This window comes from Oryctolagus cuniculus, chromosome Y, assembly GCF_051225735.1.
Source record: "Oryctolagus cuniculus isolate XC-2025 breed Fujian yellow rabbit chromosome Y, ASM5122573v1, whole genome shotgun sequence".
NCBI lineage: Eukaryota > Metazoa > Chordata > Mammalia > Lagomorpha > Leporidae > Oryctolagus > Oryctolagus cuniculus.
The window spans coordinates 8471986-8485864 of NC_142889.1; the positions used below are offsets into that span (position 1 = coordinate 8471986).

Here is a 13879-nt window from a genome sequence, read left to right on the forward strand (position 1 = left end):
CACTTGATGTCATTAGATGAAAATCACAGGATTTAACATCCCTTACGGTATCACCTATCCTTACACAATGATTACTTGAGTTGCAATTAAAAACACTACTAATAGAAATGGGGTAATCGCAATCATCTGTACGAAGAATTTTGTAAATGACAAATGTGCATCCATGTCAGCCTTTATGTGTCAGGTACTAGACAGCACTTTCAACATGTTTGTGTAGGCAGGCTCCTATCCAATGTTTCAACAGTTTCGAACTGGAAAGATGGTGTCTTCTGGAACCGAACTAAACTGCCTCTCCTGTTCTAGTTCCAGTGCTTCTACCACATCTGTCTTGCCCTGGGCTAATTGTGGATCATATTACAGCACTCCTATTCTCCTCTCCTTATCCACTTGGTATTGTTCATCCCAATATCTTGTTTCTGATCCTGCCTAGACCATCTTCCCAGCCCCGCCCTCCTCTCTTTCACTCTATATATAGCAGTAGAAGACAGCCAGGACTTTGGGTCCCTGCACCCAAGGTGGGAGTCCTCGAAGAAGCTCCTGGCTCCTGGCTCCAGGCTTCCTTTGGCCGTTGCAGCCAGCTGGGGAGTGAAGCAGCAGATGGAAGACCTCTCACTACCACTTTTGCTGCTCTCCCTTCCTGATACATCCTTTCATTGCTTAGACAGTTGGCATAATTCTACGAATCCTTTAAAACCTGCCATCTGTTACATTCCGGAATTTTCCTTATAAAACTTCCCCTCTGCACAACACTTCTAGAAGTAAGCCATTATAGGTAGATTACCAAATTAACGCCTGAAAAGTAAAACCTTAGAATTAGTAAAAGGAAATGTAGGAAAACATCTTTATCTCCTTGTTAAGGAAACATCTGAGATAAGATACAGAAACAATTGAATGCCTTGGAATAAATGTAACCAAGAATGTCAAATACTCTTACAATAAAATTACAAACTATTAAATAGAAGACATACACCAAAAAATGGAAAAATCGTCTCTGTTCATCGCGGATTAGAGGAGGTAATATCATCAAAGTTTTCAGAATACCCAAAGCAACTTAAGAGTCTTAGTGTGATCTCAATCAAAATACCAGTGGCATTCTTCTCAGACCTAGAAGAAAAAATGACTCTAAAATTAAAATGGAAACATAAGACCTCAGATAGCTAAAGCAATCTTATATACAAAAACAAAGCCAAACGCATCATAAAATCAGATTTCAAGGCTTCCACAGGGCACTTAAGATCAAAACAGACTGGTAATGGCATACAAGCAAAAAACACAAAATAGATGTGTGGGCAGTGGGACAATCAATCCACACATCTACAAACAACTTATTTTTTTAACTTTTTTTAATGAATATAAATTTCCAAAGTACATCTTATGGATTACAATGGCACAACTTATATTTTTATGATTTTATTTATTTATTTATTTGAGAGGTGGAGTTACACACAGAGAGAGTGAGAAGCAGTGAGAAAGGTCATTCTTCCACTGCTTCACTGGTTAATGGCTACAATGGCTGTAGCTTAACTGATACAGACACAGATCAGTTGGGCTTTCTGCCACTGCCTTCCCAGGCCATAAGCAGACAGCTGGATCAGAAGAGGAGCAGCCACGACACAAATTGCTGCCAACATGGGATTCAGGCACCACAGCCAGAGGTCTAACCTATTATACCACAGCCCAGGCTTCACCAATTATCTTTTTTTTTTTTTTTGACAGGCAGAGTGGACAGTAAGAGAGAGAGAGAGACAGAAACTGAAATCAGTCCCTAGATCAAGGACCATCTCTTCAACAAACGGTGCTAGGAAAATGTGATCTTCACATGCAGAAGTATGAAACAAGACCCCTACCTTACACCTTACACAAAAACCCACACAAATTGCACCAAGGTCCAGAATCTACGAACTGATACCACTGAATTAATAGAGAACAGTGGGGAAACTCTGAAAGACAAACATTGGCATAGGCAATGACTTCTTGGAAAATAACCCAAAAGCACAGCCAATCAAAGCCCAAATTCACAAATGGGATTGCAAAAAACGATGCATCTGGACTGCAAGAGAAATATTTAGCAAAGTGAAGCGGAAACCAACAGAATGGGAGAAAATATTTGCAACCACATAAATGATAAAGGATTACTATCCAGAATCTATTAAGACCTCAAGAAAGTCAACAACCACAAAACAAACAACCTAGTTATGAAATGGACAAAGGATTAAACAGGCATTTTTCTGAAGAGCAAATCCAAATGGCTATCAGACACTTGAAACACTGACCAGGATCACTAGCCTTCAAGAAATACAAATCAAAACCACAAGGAGGTTTTGCCTAACACCAATGAGAACAGCTCTCATATATAAATCAACAAATAAGAAATGCTGGCAAAGACATGGGGGGGAAATTACCTTAATCCACTGTGAGAGGAAATGTAAACTGGTGCAGCAACTGTGAAGACAATATGGAGATACCGCAGAAGTATGAAAATAGGGACCGGCGCTGTGGCACAGTGGGTTAAAGTCCTGGCCTGAAGCACTGTCATCCTAAATGGGCACCTGTTCTAGTCCTGGCTGCTCCTCTTCCAATCCAGCTCTCTGCTATGGCCTGGGAAAGCAGTAGAAGATGGCCCAAGTCCTCAGGCCCCTGCACCCAATTTAGGACACCTGGAAGTAGCTCCTGGCTTCCTTTGGCTGTTGCGGCCAACTGGAGACTGAACCAGTGCATGGAAGTCCTCTCTCTCTCTCTCTCTCTCTCTCTCTCTCTCTTTCTCTCTCTTTCAAATAAATAAATCTTTAGAAAAAAAGAAGTATGAAAATAGATCAAATGATCCGATACCTGGGAATTTGCCCAAACAAAACAGCTTCAGCATATGAAGGAGTGATCTGTACTCTAATGTTTATTGCAGCCCAATTCACAATACCAAAGACATAGATTCAAGTCAAATGTTCATCAACTGAGGACAGGTAGAGAAATACTATGGAATACTACTCAATGATTAAAAAAAATGAAACCCTGTCTCTAGCGATTAAATGGATGCAAGTAGACCATTACACTTAGTGAAAAAAAAGCTAGATACACGAAGAACAAAAGTATGTTTTCCTTGATCTATGGTAACTAACAGAGTACCTAATATTAAAACACACACGATTGAAATCGACGTTTTGCTATTTGACGATCGTTTACAGCTTTAGTTTCTATTGTTGAAGAAAAGTGTTTTGTATCATTGTTTTTACTATTGTTTCCTACTCTTTTTGAATGCTTAATCTTAAGAGTCTGAAGTAATCTGAACACAGATCCTTTTAAAAACTAAGAATGAGAAGAGGTGATAGAGGAGGGAAAATGTTGGAAGTGTGGGAGCATGGGATTATGGGTTCAAGGGCGCAACGGGGGCAGGTTGGAAAATATCACTGTGTTCCTAAATATATGTATATGAAATTTGTATTTCATGGGAAATTTGTATTTCAAATTTAGACAAATTGAACTTAAACAACTTTAAACTAGGTTACTATAAAGACAATGAAAATGAAATTCTAAAACTAGAAAATGACTTGCAACACATTTATTGACAAGATATCGATGTCCAGAACACATAAAGGAGTATTAAGACTAGATAACCAATTAAAAGATAGAGACTGATGCAATACATGAGGAATGAGACTTAACACACTACTGTGTCCAAAAAACATATGTTTTAAGAATAAAGGCCAGTGCCGCAGCTCGCTAGTCTAAGCCTCCGCCTGCGGCACCAGCATCCCATATGGGCGCCGCGTTATAGTACCAGTTGCTCTTCTTCCAGTCCAGCTCTCTGCTGTGGCCCGGGAAGGCGGTGGAGGATGGCCCAAGTCCTTCAGCCCTGCACCCACATGGCAGACCAGGAGAAAGCACCTGGCTCCTGGCTTCTGACTGGCACAGCACAAGGGCTGCAACACACCAGCTGTAGCGGCCATTTGGGGGTAAACTAACAGAAAAGGTGACATTTCTCTCTCTCTCTCTCTCTCTCTCTCTCTCTCTCTCTCTCTCTCTCTCTCTTTCACTGTCTAACTCTGCCTGTCCAAAAACACAAAAAGAATAAAGACACACAGAGGAGTCAGATTTGAGGCCATGTTATCAAAAGGGTGGTAAATTTCATTTATATCAGAGTAAATTAAGGTGACCTACGGGGGTGGGCGCCGAGGCGAGGTGAGTGAATCCTCCGCCTACAGCTCGGCATCCCATATGGTGCCGGTTCTAGTCCTGGCTGCCCCTCTTCCAATGCAGCTCTCTGCTATGGCCTGGGAAAGCAGTAGAAGATGGCCCAAGTGTTTGGGCTCCTGCACCCACATGGGACACCAGGAAGAGGCTCCCGGCTTCAGAACGCCACAGTTCCAGCCGTGTGGCCATCTGGGGAATGAACCAACAGAAGGAAGACCTTTCTCTGTCTCACCCTCTCACTGTCTGTAACTCTACCTCTCAAATGAATTGATAAAAATCTTTAAAAAAATCAATAAAGTGACCTATTGTACAACATGGTGGCACTGTTTAACAACAGTGTATTCTACAGAAACTCGCTGGGAGATTACGTATCAAATTTTATTTTGATAAAACATGTGTATAATACACACCAAAATTAGCTTGATTTAGCCATTCTGCATTCTGGATGTATTTACTAGCTCCATCTTTAACCAACAAATATATTCAATATTTGCTGCTTTGAGACATACAATTACATATTTTAAATAATAAAAAAGAATCAATTAGGTTAAAATAAAGGTGAAGAGGAAAAACCATTCTAACAGCAGCTCAAAGAAATGGATTGGTGACACTGGTTTTCACAAATCATGCATTAGAAATTATAACGGTATAATTATAAACATTATTGAAATTAGATAAAAATAAAGGAGAAAGTTCTCCAACCTAGAAAAATGCTTATATGTATGCACCTACACAGGGAAGAAATTGCATAAGGCAAAAGCTTACAGAATTACAAGTGAATTTACAGACACATTAATGACAAACAGCCTAATTAAACAGCACTCCATAAATACAAAAGTAGTGGTGAGGAGTATTTAGCAATGTTTTATCATAGAGTGAAGCTACTTAAATTATATGGAAAGGATACATTAGACCACTCCAAGTATTGGTAATTCACAAGAATAATATACCTGGATATTATTCTCTATACTGACAACACTTCCTACTGAATTTAAATTTATTTACAACCTACAACCTGATTTTCCTCAGAACATTAAAAAAATCACAATGCACTGTCATGAGCAAGAATGGCACTACCAACACCTTCAAAAATAAACCTGAAAGAAGCCAAGTCCCCTAAACACTTGAATCAGTGAACTAGCTAAAGCACAGCCTGAGACACACATGTGTGTAAAAAAGGGGGAAAACTCTTTCCAGTATAATAACAATAATTCCTAGCAACTTCTTCAAAATTTGCAAAATTACTCTTTGGTAGAAATGGCAATGTTTATTATAAAGTACAACAAAAGGGGAAAAAAACAGGATTGGGTCACCTCTGGGTGCAAAGGTGGACAGGAATAGGAAGTCATTTGAACTGACCCAAACTCACTGAGCTACCAGGGTGGTCAATCCATGGGTGCACCTATTCCTACTAGAAGACAGCAGAAAACAATGACTTCACGAATTTTCCCTATCATCCTTTCTACTCAGGTTAATCCTACGAAATCAAACAATCATGCACAAAGCATGGAACTAATTCCAAAACGGATGGGCTCAGAGAAATCAAACAGCAGCATGACTCTGTTAAAGAAATGAAAGAAGATGGCTACGGGATGACACCCATCTGAATTTCTTGTGAAAATTTAATTTCCATTATCAGAAAGAAAAAGGAGGTTCTTTAAGGGCCCATCGGCTCTTTCCCTTAAGAATACCTGAGGAAACTCAGCAGTGTCCCTAAAAAAGGCTAACTGGCTTGGTGTCTCCTGCTGATCCTTTCTGACTCCACATTAGGTCCTGCGAAGTTTCAGGCCTCCTCCATGTAGAGGACCATAACTTGCAGCTAAAATAAAAGTTTTGTTTCCAACTTACTCTGTCTGTGGCTCTGTGTCAACAGGCAGAGAAAAAGGACTGGACCCTTAGGAAGGCTATTCTGCAGGGACTCGGGACAGGAAACTCAGGGGATTCCGATAACCACTACCAGGACAGGAGTGACTGACGGCCCCACAGACAGCAGGTTTTCTCTGCGTCAATCCCCGCTTGCAGTCCTGGTTTTCCTTAGTGACCACCGTGGCCTCACTGTAGACACGGGCTGATGGTACAAAGCTGCTCATACTGAGCCAACGCCGCTGCTTGCAGGAAGGGGTTTGGGATGACTAGGGTCCTCGGTGTTGGCCCATTCTACACGCCATGGATGGGGCGGGATCCAGGTAGCTGCTGCCCCAGCACAAAACTAGGCTCTGAAACTTATGAAACTGAGCACGGGGAGCCCTGTGGCTCACGTTAGTCATTTCCAGTGTGTTGCCACCGGTTACTCACTCATCCCCATGAGAGGCCCAGCCTCGTGCACTCACCACTTTCCGGCTTCCAAGGGATCCCAAGCTTCTCCTTTGCTCCGCCCCGCGCAGAGGAAGGGCACCAGAAAGGAGAGTTTGAAGCGCTAAGCGCTGTTCAACGTCTATCAGCCAAACCCATGCGCAACTATGGCGTCTTCTCAAAGGGATCCCGCGGAGTCAGAGTACGTATTGGTGCAACTAGCGTGCCTGCTGATTGGACAGTTTGCACGCCCGTTGTGTGCGTATGCCATAGCGAGTGACTCAGCCAATCAAAGCCCTCTCCGTCACAGTGGGGTCACGTGGAGTTGTGCCGGGTGACTGGGGAAGTGAATGTCGAGGTTTGAGGTCTGATTTGAAGCGGCTGCTTTCTGTTTTGTCCCACACCTCTCAAAAGATGGAGGGTGCTCACTTTTCTGTTCGTCCCACTTCGTGCTCCCCTCTTTACCTCATGTGTCTGAGTTCCCGCTAGCAAGTTATGATCTGCAGTTTGCAGTAACCTGCTGAAGGTGCCTTAACAGTCCACTGAACATTCAGTGGCCTTTGGACCATTTTTAGTATTGCTTTCTGCATATGCTCGATCTATTTTTCTGTTAGGTCTTCCTAGTCTTTTCTTAACGTACCGTTTTCACTGATAGATGTTTACATATATTACATAGATTAGACCTTTTTTGGTTCATTCTTTAGATATGTAGTTCCTATTCTGTGTTTTGTCGTTTAGTTTTATTTTCCTATTGTGTTTGTTGCTACATAGTAATTCTGTGAATTTCAGTTATTGATATTGCATCCAGTAAATTGATTTAGCTGGGTTTGGATTATGTGGAGTTACCTTTCATCCGAAAGTGTGACTCTCAAATATTGTTCCTTAAATGTCGGTCCTTAAAGCGTATTTCCAAGAGTGCACCACTTCAGTGCAATGTCAGAGGCAGCTAGTGAAAAGAGGAGAGCTTGTCTGAGTCCATTCCCAGGGAAAAAGCTTCCAATGATTCTGTATTACTTGTTTGATGTAAGTTGGTTTTAGGCATTCTTGGTCCGAAAAGCAAGTTACTATTTCTTTTTACTCTTCTGTTTATTATTATAGCCAGGTAATACAATTTGTTAAGTACTGTTAAATATTTAATATTTAATCGAAGCATGCAGATTTCTTTCTTAAATATCTAGAGTCCCCCTCAAGAATGGACCCGAATTTTTTTTAACTTTTATTTAATGAATAAAAATTCCCAAAGTACAGCTTATGGAGTACAATGGCTTTCCTCCCATAACTTCCCTCCTACTGCAACCCTCCCCTTTCCCACTCCCTCCCCCCTTCCATTGTCATCGATTCATTTTCAATTCTCTTTATATACAGAAGATCAGTTTAGCAAATATTAAGTCTAGATTTCCACAGTTTGCACCCACATAGAAACATGAAGTGGAAAATATCATTTGAGTACTAGTTGTAGCATTAAATCACACTGTACAGCACATTAAGACAGAGATCCTACATGAGGAGTAAGTGCACAGTGACTCCTCCTGTTGACTTAACAACTTGACACTCTTGTATACGGCATCAGTAATCACACTAGGCTCTTGTCATGAGTTGCCAAGGCTATGGAAGCCTTTTGAGTTCACCGACTCTGATCCTATTTAGACAAGGTCATAGTCAAAGTGGAAGTTCTATCCTCCCTTCAGAGAAAGGTACCTCCTTCTTTGATGACCTTTTCTTTCCACTGGGATCTCACCTGTGGAGAACTTTCATTTAGGTCATTTTTTTCCCCCAGTGTGTCTTGGCTTCCCATGCCTGATATACTCTCATGTGCTTTTCAGCTGGATCCACATGCTTTAAGGGCTGATTCTGAGGCCAGAGCGCTGTTTAGGACATCCGCCATTCTTGAGTCTGCTGTGTATCTCGCTTCCCATGGTGGATCGTTCTCTCCCTTCTTATTCTATCGGTTAGTATTTGCAGACACTAGTCTTGCTTATGTGATCCCTTTGGCTCTTAGTCCTATCATTATGATCAATTGTGAACAGAAATTGATCACTCAGACTAGTGAGATGGCATGGGTACATGCCACCTTGAATTGGAATCCCCTGATATGTTTCTAACTCTACCATTTGGGGCAAGTCAGCTTGAGCATGTCCCAAATTGCACATCTCTTTCCTCTATTATTCCCACTCTTATATTTAGCAGCAATCACTTTTCAGTTAAGTTTCAACACTTAAGAATAACTGTGTATTGATTACAGTATTCAACCTAAAGTATTAAGTAGAACAAACATAAAATATACTAAGTGGGATAACGTATCAAGTTGTTCATCCGCAGTAAGGGCAAGGGCTGATCAAGTCAGCGTTTCTCATAGTGTCCATTTCACTTCAACGGGTTTCCCCTTTGGTGCTCAGTTAGTTGTCGCCGATCAGGGAGACCATAATAAGGTTAAAAAACACAAAATCCACAACTTTCTGTTCTTTCTGAGTTTTGTCAGATATATCATGGCTCTGCCACTACAGCAATATATGTCACCCTACAACCATTCCTTTTCAAAATATGTATTATTCATTCATTTGTTAGTTCAAGAGGCACAGAGATAAAATGAGCTCCAACACACTGGTTTACTCTGCACATGCTCCCAACTGTCCCTAGCTGAGCCTGAGGCCAGGAGCTAGGAACTCAATCCATGTCATAAGTGGTGTGGACCTATGTACTTGAGCCATCACCACTGCCTCCAAAGGCATGCATTGGCAGGAAGGTAGAGTTAGGGTCAGGGATTGAACCCAGGCACTCTAAAATAGGGCAGAGAAGTTAAACTTCTAGATCAAATACTACCCCCACAGAATGAATGTCTGTTTTTGGCCATTCATGCCGTGCCCTACTCCAGGCCTTGGGAGTCCTGAACTTCTTTCTGTTGTTACTTTGTCTTTTTAAAAGCTTCATGGAAGTGGATTCAAGTGGTATTGACCCTTGGTGTGTAGCTCTTTTCACTGTTCCAGGTTACCACATGGATTCATCCAGCTATCTTGCATGTGTCCTTGGAGCACTCCTGCATTAAGTTATCTCATGTGCATGTGCCATTGATAATGGGTTTAGCGAGGGGTGAGCAATTAGGCTCTTCATTTTTCACCTGTTATGAGCAAAGCTGTTACAAACATTTCGGTAAAAGTCTTTGTGTAGACATGCTTTTTTGACCTAGTAATTACCTAGGACTGGCGTTGCTGGGTTGTATAGTAAGTGAATGTTTACCTTTAGGGGAAAACTGGCATACCAATAAGTGGCTGTACCACTTTTTTATTTCAACTAACAATGAGTGACAGTTTCATTAACTTCATATCCTCCTGTAAACTTGGATGATGTGCTGCTATAGCCTTTGCAGAGTAGAATGTGTGTGTAATGGAATCTCAGTGCAGTTAATTTACATTTCCTTGAGAGCCCAGAGTGTTCATCATCTTTCGTGTACTTATTAGCCATAGTATATCTTCTGGTCCTGGTGTTCTCATAGCCACGGATTGGGTAGGTGGTTTCATTAGATATTCTGAAGTTCAAACTTCTGTTTTACAGTGATGGAGGAACTTACCGCTGTTGTGAAAGAAAATAGGGTAGAAGCAAGGTGCTCATGCCGAGGTTCCCAAGGGGTTCTTGAGGGTTTCTATGATCTGTACAGTTTTATGTTTTTAATTTTAACGAAAGTTTTTCTTTTTAAAAATGTATTTATTTTAGAAGTGGAGTTAAACACACACACAGAGAGAGAGAGAGAGACAGGGAGAGAGAGAGAGAGAAAGGTCTTCCATTCACTGGTTCACCTCCCAGATGTCCCCAACAGCTGGAGCCGGGTCGATCTGAAGCCAACAGCCAGGAGCTTCTTCCAGGTTTCCCATGTGGGTGCAGGGGCCCATATATATTCATATATATGAACATACACATACACATATATTGCAGCTTTTGGTATTTTTGGTATTGGTAGATTTAAGCACAACTGTATCAATTATAGCATGATATGTAAATGATCTAAATACTCCAAAATGTAGCTTTTGTTGAAACGGATGAAAAGGCAACACGAAATGATATACTGCCTACACGACACCTACCTTAGACACAGACACAAATAAAAGGGCAGAGAAAGATAGGCCATGCTAACTTTAATCATAAGAAAGCTTGGGTTGCTATATGAACATCCAAATAGACTTTAAGTAACACTAGGGATATCCCAAGTACTGGTTATTTGTTTAAAACATTATTTATTTGAAAAGGAGAGTTGTGGAGAGAGGGGAAGATAGATCTTTCTGCTGGCTTACTCTCCAGTGGCCACAACAGCTATGGTTGGCCTAGACAGAAGCCAGGAGCAGAAGTGGAACAGCTGGGCCTCAAAACTAGCACCCATATAGGATGCCAGCATTGTAGGCAGCAGCCCGACCAATTGCACCACAATGCTGGTCCCAGTGCTGATACGGTTATGAAGAATAGTAGTAGGGAGAAAGTGTCATTTCATAATGATAAAGGGGTCAATTCATCAATAAGCCAAAATAGCTCCTGTCTTGGTCTGCATAGGCTGCTTTAGGCAAATGTAAGGCATCTTCAAAAAGTTCATTAAAGCAAATATTATGGAAAAAACTGATGATGGTTTTTAAATGGTTTTGCACCAAAATAAACTTTTCAAGATTATTTATTTGTGTTTTTTTTTTTTTTGTTTTTGTTTTTGTTTTTGTTTTTGTTTTTGACAGGCAGAGTGGACAGTGAGAGAGAGACAGAGAGAAAGGTCTTCCTTTGTCGTTGATTCACCCTCCAATGGCTGCCATGGCCAGTGCGCTGGAGCCGGCGCACCGCGCTGATCCGATGGCAGGAGCAACGTACTTATCCTGTTCTCCCATGGGGTGAAGGGCCCAAGGACTTGGGCCATCCTCCACTGCATTCCTGGGCCACAGCAGAGAGCTGGACTGGAAGGGGGGTAACCAGGACAGAATCCGGTGACCCGACCAGGACTGGAACCCGCTGTGCCAGCGCCGCAAGCGGAAGATTGGCCTAGTGAGCTGCTGCACCGGCCCAAGATTATTTATTTATTTGAGAGCGTAAGACAGAGAGAGAGAGAGAGAGAGAGAGAGAGAGAGAGAGAGAGAGAGACTGGTAGAGTGCGCCCATCGATTAGTTTCTTTCTGAAATGCCAACAAAGGCCAGGGCTGAGTGGGGCTGAAGCCAGGAGGTGGAAATGAAATCCAAGTTTCACAGGTGCATGACAGACACTCAGCTAGTTGAGCCATCATCTGCTGCCATCACCCTCTTCCCCAGCACTTACACACTCTCCTCCACTTAGAGTACTGTCCCAGCTTCTTCTTGACCCTCAGCTTCTCCACTGCCACATCAACAAGTACTTCTCTTGTGTCTTTATCCTGGAAGCTCTCCTTGACACTCCTCCTCTCAAGGAAAGTGATGTACTTCCCTTGGCCTTCCAGTAGTGCCTAATGTTGTGGAGTTTTCTATCAGATAGAACTCAGAGCCTCAGTACATGCCAAGGGCCAAGCCAGGTGTTGGAACTATAGAGGTGGGAAGATGGGACAATACCTGTGCCATTGTGAAGGGAATGGCGAGACATAGCCCAGGTACTAACAGAGAAAAACTACTAGCCCAGATTATTATATCCTGCAAAGCTCCCATTTGTGAATGAAGGTGAAATAAAGACCTTTCATAGCAAACAGAAATTGAAAGAATTTGTCTCTTCTCATCCAGCCCTGCAAAAGATGCTGAAAGATGTGTTACACAGAGAAACACCGAAACACGGTCATCAGTATGAAAGAAGGTAACGGAAGGAAACCTCACAGCAAAAGATCACAGGAAGTTCAAAGCATATGCTAGAAAATATCTTTGGGAAAATGGCAGGGCAAAATTACTCCTATCAATAGTCACATTGAACGTTAATGGCCTCAACTCTCCAGTTAAAAGGCACAGATTGGCTGAATGGGGCAAGGTACAAAAACCATGTATTTGCTGCTCACAAGGAACACATCTTTCCAACAACAATGCATGCGGACTGAAAGTGAAAGGCTGGAAAAAGATATAAAATGAAAACAGAGCGGGCATAGCCATATAATATTGGACAACATAAACTTTACCACAAAAACTGTTAAGAGAGACAAAGAAGGGCACTATATAATGATTAAGGGATCAATTCAACAGGAAGATATAACGATTATTAATGAATATGCACCTAAATATAGGTCCCCAGTTTATTTAAAAGATATGTAAAGGGACTTAAAGGGAGACTTAGACCCCAGTACAATAGTACTGGGGGACTTCAATACTCCACTCTCAGAAATAGACAGATCAACAGGGCAGAAGATCAACAAGGAAACAGTAGATTCAAAGGACACCATTGCCCAAATGGATCCAACAGATATCTACAGAATTTTTCATCCTACACACAAAGAATATACATTCTTCTCAGCAGTACATGCAACTTTCTCTAGGATTGACCACATACTAGGCCATAAAACAAGTCTCCACATATTCAAAAGAATTAGAATCATATGATGCAGCTTCTCAGACCATAGTGGAATCAAGTTGGAAATTAGCAACTCAGGAATCCCTAGAACATATGCAAACACATGGAGATTGAACAACATGCTCCTGAATGAACACTGGGTCCTAGAAGAAATCAAAAGAGAAATCAAAAACTTTCTGGAAGTAAATGAGGACCACATCACAACGTATCAAACTTATGGGATACAGCAAAAGCAGTGATAAGAGGAAAGTTTATAGCAATAAGTGCCTACATCAAGAAATTGGAAAGGCACCAAATAAATGAGCTTTCAATGCATATCAAGGATCTAGAAAAACTGCAGCAAAGTTTCGGCAAAGCAGCAGGATATAAAGTCAATGCACAAAAATCAACAGCTTTGTATACACAGGCAATGCCATGGCTGAGAAAGAACTTCTAAGATCAATCGCATTCACAACAGTTACAAGAACAATCAAATACCTTGGAATAAACTTAACCAAGGACGTCAAGGATCTCTACGATGAGAATTACAAAATCTTAAAGAAAGAAATAGAAGAAGAGACCGAAAATGGAAAAATCTTCCATGCTCATGGATTGGAAGAATCAATAACAACAAAATGCCCATTCTCCCAAAAGCAATTAAGAGATTCAATGCAATCCCAATCAAGATACCGAAGACCTTCTTCTCAGATCTGGAAAAAATGGTGCTGAAATATACATGGAGGCACAAGAGACCTCGAATAGCTAAAGCAATCTTGTACAGCAAAAACAAAGCCGGAGGCATCACAATCCCAGATTTCAGGACCTACTACAGGGCAGTTGTAATCAAAACAGCATGGTTTTGGTACAGAAACAGAGTGATGCCGGACGCTCGCCCGCGAGAGTCCAGTGTAGTAAAGACACGATCACTGTTTACTTGGTTCT

At 41.5% G+C, this 13879-nt stretch overlaps 1 long non-coding RNA gene across 1 annotated transcript in view; it reads right to left on the reverse strand.

Moving 5' to 3' along the window:
• LOC149119201 (uncharacterized) overlaps positions 1 to 6656 on the reverse strand; it is a 33462-nt gene extending 26806 nt beyond the window's left edge. The window contains exon 1 of the long non-coding RNA XR_016228643.1: positions 6516 to 6656. This is a non-coding gene — a long non-coding RNA (uncharacterized LOC149119201). The remainder of the gene's footprint in view (positions 1 to 6515) is intronic.
• Between the last annotated feature and the right edge of the window lie 7223 nt (positions 6657 to 13879).